This window comes from Myotis davidii, unplaced genomic scaffold, assembly GCF_000327345.1.
Source record: "Myotis davidii unplaced genomic scaffold, ASM32734v1 scaffold175, whole genome shotgun sequence".
Classification (NCBI taxonomy): domain Eukaryota; kingdom Metazoa; phylum Chordata; class Mammalia; order Chiroptera; family Vespertilionidae; genus Myotis; species Myotis davidii.
This window is the reverse complement of record NW_006286972.1, coordinates 857,040-865,507: the sequence shown is the minus strand read 5'-3', so window position 1 is coordinate 865,507 and position 8,468 is coordinate 857,040. Positions and strand designations below refer to the sequence as shown.

At 42.3% G+C, this 8,468-nt stretch overlaps 1 long non-coding RNA gene across 1 annotated transcript; it reads left to right on the top strand.

The window, feature by feature from the left end:
• Positions 1 to 479: 479 nt before the first annotated feature.
• Positions 480 to 8,208, top strand: LOC102774364. Its single transcript, XR_435392.2, has 3 exons — positions 480 to 826; positions 5,460 to 5,610; positions 7,653 to 8,208. It is a non-coding gene; the product is annotated as an uncharacterized LOC102774364 (long non-coding RNA).
• The last annotated feature ends 260 nt before the right edge of the window (positions 8,209 to 8,468 follow it).

Sequence of the window (8,468 nt, the reverse complement as noted above, 5' to 3'; positions counted from 1 at the left end):
CCCCATGGCTGCCCTCAGGACCAGCTGCATTGACTAATGACCCCCTGCCCTGGTGCTGACCAGTCAATCAGTGGAGACCTGACCCTGAAAGGACACACCTGGAAAGCTGCCGAACATTCCATTGCGATCTTCCCCTGGGACCTCCCCTAAAAGCTCCACCCTCAAAACCCTTAGGACCCAGTGCACTCTGCCTTCTGGGAGAACCCTCACCCCTAAGGCTTTCTCTTCCCCCACCCCGTGAAGTTCTAGGGGTGCCTTACCATTACCTTCCTCACTCCCAAGCTCCAAGGGCCCTTCCTTTACTTCTATAACTTGTTTCCTAAACCCATTTCTTCGACAGATTACTTCTTCTGTCTCTGAGATTGTCCAAATAAATGTTCTCTTGTAGTTTGAGTCTCGTCTCTGAACTCTTTCCTAGCCAGAACTCCGAGGTTGCTGAACCCAGGTCCTGCCTGACCCCGCCCGTCTAACACCTGGTGCCCTTCCACCATCCACAATAGAAAGATGCTGTGTCTCATAAGAAAAGTTGTTAGCACCCTCTTTTCTTATTCTTGCCACAACTCTATGCCTCTTTTGTTCCTCCCTAGACACACACACACACACACACACACACACAGACATATTTTAAAATATTCTGTAACGAACTATGTGAATAACTGATTCACTTGGTTATGTATTTGTCACCCAGTCAAGGCATTTGTCAAATGGCTACCATGTGCCGGATCCTGGTGGACAATGATGAACAAGACCGTGTCTTTGCTGCTAACAAGCTCATAGTCTTGAGGAGAGAGAGAGCCCCATCTGGGAAGACGTCTCTTACCACATGGTAAGTGCAACAGGAGGACAGAAAATAATGACAGCTGTTTTTTATTGAGTGCTTTTTCAATGGGGGAGTCAGAATAGTGCAATACACAATGCCCGGACAACTCAGGAAGGGAGAAAATGTTATCATTCTCACTTTGTAGAAGAGAAAATTGGGCTGAGAGATGCTAAATTTGTAACTGTACAGAAACCTTATTTTCTTTCATCTGGCCTTTTATTTTGATTTTTTTTCCCCTTTGACTCAAACTGGCCTCACCCAGCTCCCTGACTCACCCACCTCCCTCTCCCTTGCTTAATCGTTAAGCCTTCAGGACAGTGAGGTTATGGTCAGCCTCCAGTAGTCTTAGAAACAGGACCTGGGTCTATTGACTACAGAGACAGAGTTGTAGTTAGTGTTCTTTTTTTTGAAAAATATATTTTATTGTGTTTTTACAGAGAGGAAGGGAGAGGGATATAGAGTTAGAAACATCGATGAGAGAGGAACATCGATCAGCTGCCTCCTGCACACTTCCTACTGGGGATGTGCCTGCAATAAGGTACATGCCCTTGGCTGGAATCAAACCTGGGACCTTTCAGTCCGCAGGCCGACGCTCTATCCACTGAGCCAAACCAGTTAGGGCTCCTGTTCATGTCTTATTGGGCTTTGTGCATGCAGCAAATGGACCCTTTTAGTCCTCTTTAGTTCTATAACAATGGCTTGTTCAAGGTCAAGGATAAGAGTGTGTCTTTATGTTGGGGCTTAGGAAACTCGTAGGATTGACTAAAGAAATAAGTGTGAATATCATCAGCATCTCCTAGAACAGTGATCACCAAGGTTTTCTGCTCCTCAGAATCGCCTACAATCCTTAAATATGATTCCCTGCTTAAAATTATGTTAAAATTCTGAGTCCCAGAAGTTTCAATCTTGGGGGCACCTATGAAGCTGTATTTCTAATAAACACCCTGACTCAGGGGTCCTCAAACTACGGCCCACTGGCCATATGCAAATACAAATATTGTATTTGTTCCCATTTTGTCTTTTTACTTCAAAATAAGATATGTGCAGTGTGCATAGGATATGTGCAGTGTTCATAGTTTTTTTTTAAACTATAGTCCGGCCCTCCAACGGTCTGAGGGACAGTGAATTGGCCCCCTGTTTAAAAAGTTTGAGGACCCCTGCCCTGACTGATTCTGATGTCGCTAGTCCATGGACTGGTATTCGAGGACTTTCCTAGAAGACAGGAGAGTGAATAAATGAGAGCAATCAGGATAAAAGTAAATATTTATCTAGAGATAAATCTAAGAAAATAAATGCAGTAAGAGGTAGGAAAAAGACCTCTTGGACGAGGGGAGGAAAATTTAGACACAGTTCTTACACACTTCACAAAACTGAACTCAACATGGGTCACAGATCCAGAACTAAAAAAAATCCTATATAAAAATCCTAGAAGATAACAGAGGAGAAAAATCTAGGTGACCTTGGGTTTGTTGATAACTTTTTAAAAAATATTATTTATTTATTTTAAAATCCTCACCTGAGGATGTTTTTATTGATTTTTAGAGGAGCGGGGGGAGAGAGAGAATAGGATGAGCCCCACAACTGATCCCTACCAGGCAGGGCTACAAAGAACTCTTAAAATTCTACAATAAGGAAATAAAAAAACCTGATTAAATAATATCTTTAATTAAATAATTAAAGATATTAACAGACAGTTTACCAAAGAATATGGCAAATAAGCACATGAAAAGATGCTCCATATGTCATCAGGAAAATGCAAATTAAAACAACATTGAGCCCTGGCCCATGTGGCTCAGTTGGTTGAGCCTTGTTCCAAGCACCAAGAGGTCTCCAGTTTGATTACTGGTCAGGGCACATGTGGAGGCAGGGGGAATATGGGAAATCTTTGTACCTTCTGCTTAATTTTGCTGTGAACCTAAAACTGCTCTAACAATTAAAGCAGCAGTTCTTAACTTGTGGGTCGCAACCCCTTTGGGGGTCGAACGACCCTTTCACAGGGGTTGCCTAAGACCATCGGAAAACACATATATAATTACATATTGTTTTTGTGATTAATCACTATGCTTTAATTATGTTCAATTTGTAACAATGAAATTGGGGGTCACCACAACATGAGGAACTGTATTAAAGGGTCGCGGCATTAGGAAGGTTGAGAACCACAAGAACACTTGAGCAGTTTAAAAAGTATGAGAGGAACTGGGGGAGAATCAGGAACCAAATGTGTAGGTCTTTATAGTGTCAAATGTTAAAAGAAAAAAAAGGATTAAGAATTATCTTCTGCATTTAATCATTGTGAGGGCATTGACCACTTGTCTTAGACAATAGAGAAAGCAAGCCTGAAATCAACTTGCAGAAAGAATTCACAGACTTGTGTTGTTTAGTTAATAAAGTATAAAACTAGTGCAAAAGATAAAAACAATGAAATGATGACAAACAGCAGCAGGATGGTGAGGAGAACAGCAATAGTTGATTCTGCTTCATAAATGAATGGTTGGAAGTGGGTTTCACTACTGTTCTCCTTGTAGAATCCCTAGCCTGGGAGCCCGGGATAAGTCTGTCCTGGTCTCCACGATGATGCTGTCCTTTCCCGCCTGCACATGTCATAATCGCTTTCCTCTGACACTAAAAGCAGTTTTGTCAGGTGAACATAAACAGGGACTTGGTGCTTTAGGACATCTTACCATTATTTATTCTTTCCACCCATTCTAATTCTGAATTTGCAGTTATGTTCCAGGCACCTTGCCTCAAAGAAGCAACACAGAGAAGGGCTGGGTTTAAATTAAGTGACTCCTCACAGCATTTTAGATCTGGTATTTCTGTGTTGGATGGGTTATTTTTTCTCATGGGTGTGGAGAGAAAGTGTGCCCACACACTGCAATTTAGAGACAAGGGGGAAAAAAACTCTTCCATTTTCAAAACCACATAATTCCCAAGTGTCTCTCATGTAAATTTTTAACTCCTATGGCTAGAACTTTAGGTCTTTAACTAATGGGATCCTCATTACTCACTTATCCCTCATCATTACTTCCTCCGAGCATTTTCTGGAATAAGCCTGGTTTCAACGTTCCATTCTGATGTGCCCACACGCACATTTCTGCTTGCGCTCAAACTACAGTTCTTTCCAGATAAGTAAACCTATTCAGAGAAGCTCACGGTGTCCCCAGCCTGTAGCCTTTGCTACTCTCCCAAAGGGACATCTTTCTTCGAGTACATTATAACAATTCTGTGCTCAAAACTTTCTTCCAAGAAGCAGAAAAGAAAATAAGCTTTGCCCAGCCGTGGCTCAGTGATTGAACGTTGACCTATGAACCAGTAGGTCATGGTTTAATTCTCGGTCAGGGCACATGCCCAGGTTGCAGGCTCATCTCCAGTAGGGGACATGCAGGAGGCAGCCAATCAATGATTCTCTCTCATCATTGACGTTTCTATCTCTCTCTCTCCCTCTCCCTTCTTCTCTGAAATCAATAAAATATTGAAAAAAACAGAAGGAAAGAAAATTAGCCTCACCTTGTTCTAATGACTACAAGCAGGAACTTTCCTTCTTTCATGTTCTTTGTCTAGATTACTCAACATCACTAAGGTGATTCTACCTGCCAATTAAGTGACGTTCACCAGTGATCAATAAATTAATTGTTAATGTTTTCTTTATTTTTTAAAGCGCAGTTACTATTGATTTAATAGTTGTTGTTTTTTTGTTGAATGACAATTAGAAATTTCATAGGGATTTAGATAGTATGAAAATGATTTTTAAAATGGAATTTACTTGGGGGAGGAGCTAGCATTTAACGAACATTTGCCAGGGGCAAACAAAGGATGGACAGGCATCAATTAGTCTACCAGCATAGGATCATAACAACGGAAATGTGGAGAGAACTTAGAGGCAATCTCTAACTCCATGCCCTTCTTACATAACCCCGCCCCTCATTTCAGAGTTAAGGATGATAAGGCCCAAAATGGTGAAATGACTTACTCAAGATCACACAGCTAAGATAAGAAAAGAGCAGGCCTGGAATGAACACTAGCTATGTCTTTCCTGTGTAGTCCCCAGGGTAGATCTCTCTACATTGTCTCAGAATGGATTTGGCATCTCATATAGAACTTGACCCAAGTTATAATTGATCCTCCCTGTCCCCTCAGAGATCCCTTTCCAAGTACAGCTACACGTACTAAATGCCCTTAATTCTGGAGGGAGTGAGGAGAGCAAGAACACTCCGTTGGGTTGCAGGGAGTTCTGCCATTGAACTCAACATCTGGGATCTGGGATCTGGGGTGCTACCGCCTGGATGAGAGGATGCTGAAAGATTTGCGATTCTGTGATTCTTCCACTGGGTCACTGCTCCTCAGAACACTACTAAAGATAGTGATGATATTAAACATGAACACTTATTAAGTACTATATGCCTGGCACTATGCACACAGCACTTATAGGCATTATCTAAAAAACAACTTTGTGGGGTGAGGTGGTGCTATTGATTATCTTACAGATGAGAACAAAGGCTTCGAAAAGCTCAGCCCCTGACCCAGGAATAGGATCTATAAAATAACTGAGCCAGATTTAAACCCAGGTTTGTCCGATTTCCAAGTCTCACTGAGGTATCAGAAAAGATGGACTCCCATGAAATGTTTCTTTCCTTTCTAGGAAGAAGAAAAAGCCACCCTGAATGTTGGCAGTTGATCTCTATAATGGCAATGTCATACTCTTTTGTTTGACACTTGATATTTTGACAGTCTCTCCACATGCATTTTCTCTTTGGATCTCTGCAACAACCCAGTGAGGAAGCCTGGGAAAGGTGAGAGGATGCATGTTTTAATAACCCTATCTATGACTGACAGATATCACTAAGTACTTGATAAACTCCAGATGCCAAATCAAGAATCTCATTTCTGCATGATCAATATTTGGTTGTTCTGAGTGGCCAGCTGGGTATAAAGCAGCCTGGGGATACGGGAAGCCAGTTTTGGGAGTCTGCCTGGCTGCGACTGGATCATATGTCTCTGTCTGGGTTTAAAGGCGACTCAGACTTGGTAACCTGTCCACATTGACAGTTAGTGATCCCAAACCACTGGGGATCATAGGTCAATGCTCAACCACTGAGCCATTCCAGCCGGGTGTGATCTGCCTTTCTTTAAACTTCAAATCCCTTTTCCCTGTTTTGAGAACATCTGTTCCTAGATGCACCACTCAAAATCAATAAAATTTGATTTTAAAAATTTTAAATTAAAATCAAGTCTAAATTGGAACTGATATCATCACCTCTCTACAACACCCCCCTCAATTTCTCCACATCCTTCCCCTTCTCTTCCATCCTTTCTGTCTTCCATTAGCCAATATGAAATAAGCACCTACTATAGACCAGCCACTGTGGTAATGGTTGGAGGCATAACTGTGTGCAATCATAGACAATGTCTCAACCTGGGGAGATGTAGGTGGGGGAGACAGACACCAATCAGACACAGCGGGCATGTGTACCAAGGGAGGTATTCACAAGGTGCTTATCTAGTTGAGACCAGGGATGGTTTCTCCCAGGGAGTGGCACTTAAGCTGAAATATAAAGGAACTAGGAGGCCTAGCTGGTTTTGCTCAGTGGGTAGAGCATCTCCCTGTGGACTGAAAGGTCCCCAGTTTGATTCCCATCAAGGGCACATGCCCAGGTTATGGGCTCGATCCCCAGTGGGGGGGTGTTCAGGAAGCAGCCTATCAATAATTCTCTCTCATCATTGATATTTCTGTCTGTCTCCCTCTCCCTTCCTCCCTGAAATCAATAAAAATACTTAAAAAAATAAAGAAAGGAACTCGGAGGACATAGTTGGAAAGAACAGTCTATGAAAAGGGAACGTTATGTGAAAGACCTGGTGACAAGTACTAGAGAGCCCGAGTAGGCGAGTGGGGCTGTCGCACAAAGGTGGGGAGGGAGAATGACGGGGACTTTGGAATATAACCTTCAATGGCTTCCAGCAGCTTTTAGAATAAAAACAGAATATACAGTAGTTTCCACTTATCCACAACCTTTTCCCCCATATTTTCAGCTACCCTCAGTCCACGGTGGCCTGAAAATAGTAAATGGAAAATCCCAGAAATAAACAATTCGTACGTTTTATATTGTGTGCTGTTCTGAGTAATGTGGTGAAATCTCTCAGGATGTGAATCATCCCCTTGTCCAGAGTGGCCAAACTGTATACACAACCCACCTGTTCGTTAGCCACTTCACAGCCACCTGGGTATCAGATCAACTGTCTCAGGATGGCCGTGCTTGTGTCCAAGCGACTCTTATTTTACTTAATAATGGCCCCAAAGTGCAAGAGTCTCGATGCTAGTGATTCAGATATGCCCAAGAGAAGCCATAAGGTGCTCCCTTTAAGTGAAAAGGAATATCTGTATAGGAAAAAGCATAGTATATATACAAGGCATCCCCCCAAAATTGTGTACACACTTTAACAGCTCAGTTTTGAAAAAGAAATATAGTTTAATAACATTGCCTTTATAATTATTCAAAGTGTGTGTATACATTTTGGGGATATATATATATATGGCTTGGTACTATCTGAGGTATCAGGCATTCACTGGGGGTCTTGGAACGTATCCCCCGAGGATAAGGGGAGACTACTGTACATCAGGGCTTCATTTCTTTTTGTTTATTATTACACTCCCATGGGGCCTTGGCATACACTGTTCCCTTTTGCACTTGGATCTCTATTCTTTTTTTCCCCCCTTAAGTACTATCTAGCACTTATTGAATATTTGCTATATATTAGGTACGATGCTAAGCACTTCTCATATTATCTCATTCACTCCTCATAACAATCATTAAATCTATGTATTTCCATTTTACAGGTGAAGTTGATGGGACAGAGGGATTGCATGACAGGCCTAGAATCACAGGAGCTGGTGAGCGGCAGAATGCGGTTTGGAAGGGCACTTGGCTGACTCCAGACTCAATGTGCTTAGCTTGTACACTGTACCTCTTCACCCCCATCTCATCTGGTCAAGGCCGACTTATCCTTCTGTCTTTGCTCAACTGCTATTTCTTTAGGAAATATCCCTGCTCTTCTGAATGGATCAAATCCTGCTATTGTCTGTTTTCACTACCCCGTTCCTCTCTGGCATCATCACTGGGATTTTACACTCAATTAATCACAATCAGTAACCAGTTGTTGACTGTTGACTCCAGGAAGTCAGGGCCCATCTAATTTTGGGCTCATTATTATATTTCTCTTTGCCTAATGAAGTGCTTGTCAGTTAGTAAATGCTCAATAATTATTTAGCTACTAATGAATATATAGATCTGTATATCTTTGACAAGAGTGTGATTATTCTGTACCTCTGCTGCCTCCTGCACAGCCCCCACTGGGGATCAAGCCCACAACCTGGGCATGTGCCCTGAGCGGGAATTGGAACATGACCCCTTGGTTCATAGGTTGACGCTCAACCATTGAGCCATGCTAGTGGGCGGGAATAAAAGCTTTATACTACTCTGACCAACCCATGAAATGGAATTAGAATAAAATATACGAATGAACTGGTAAAGGAACGGATACTGACAGTTTCCTTATAAGCATGTTACAGGCAGCAGCAGTTCCAGTTCCCCTTTTGCTGGCCTCGACCACAGGAGTATAGCAGGTGCCAATGGCTGGCCAGGTCTGCAACATC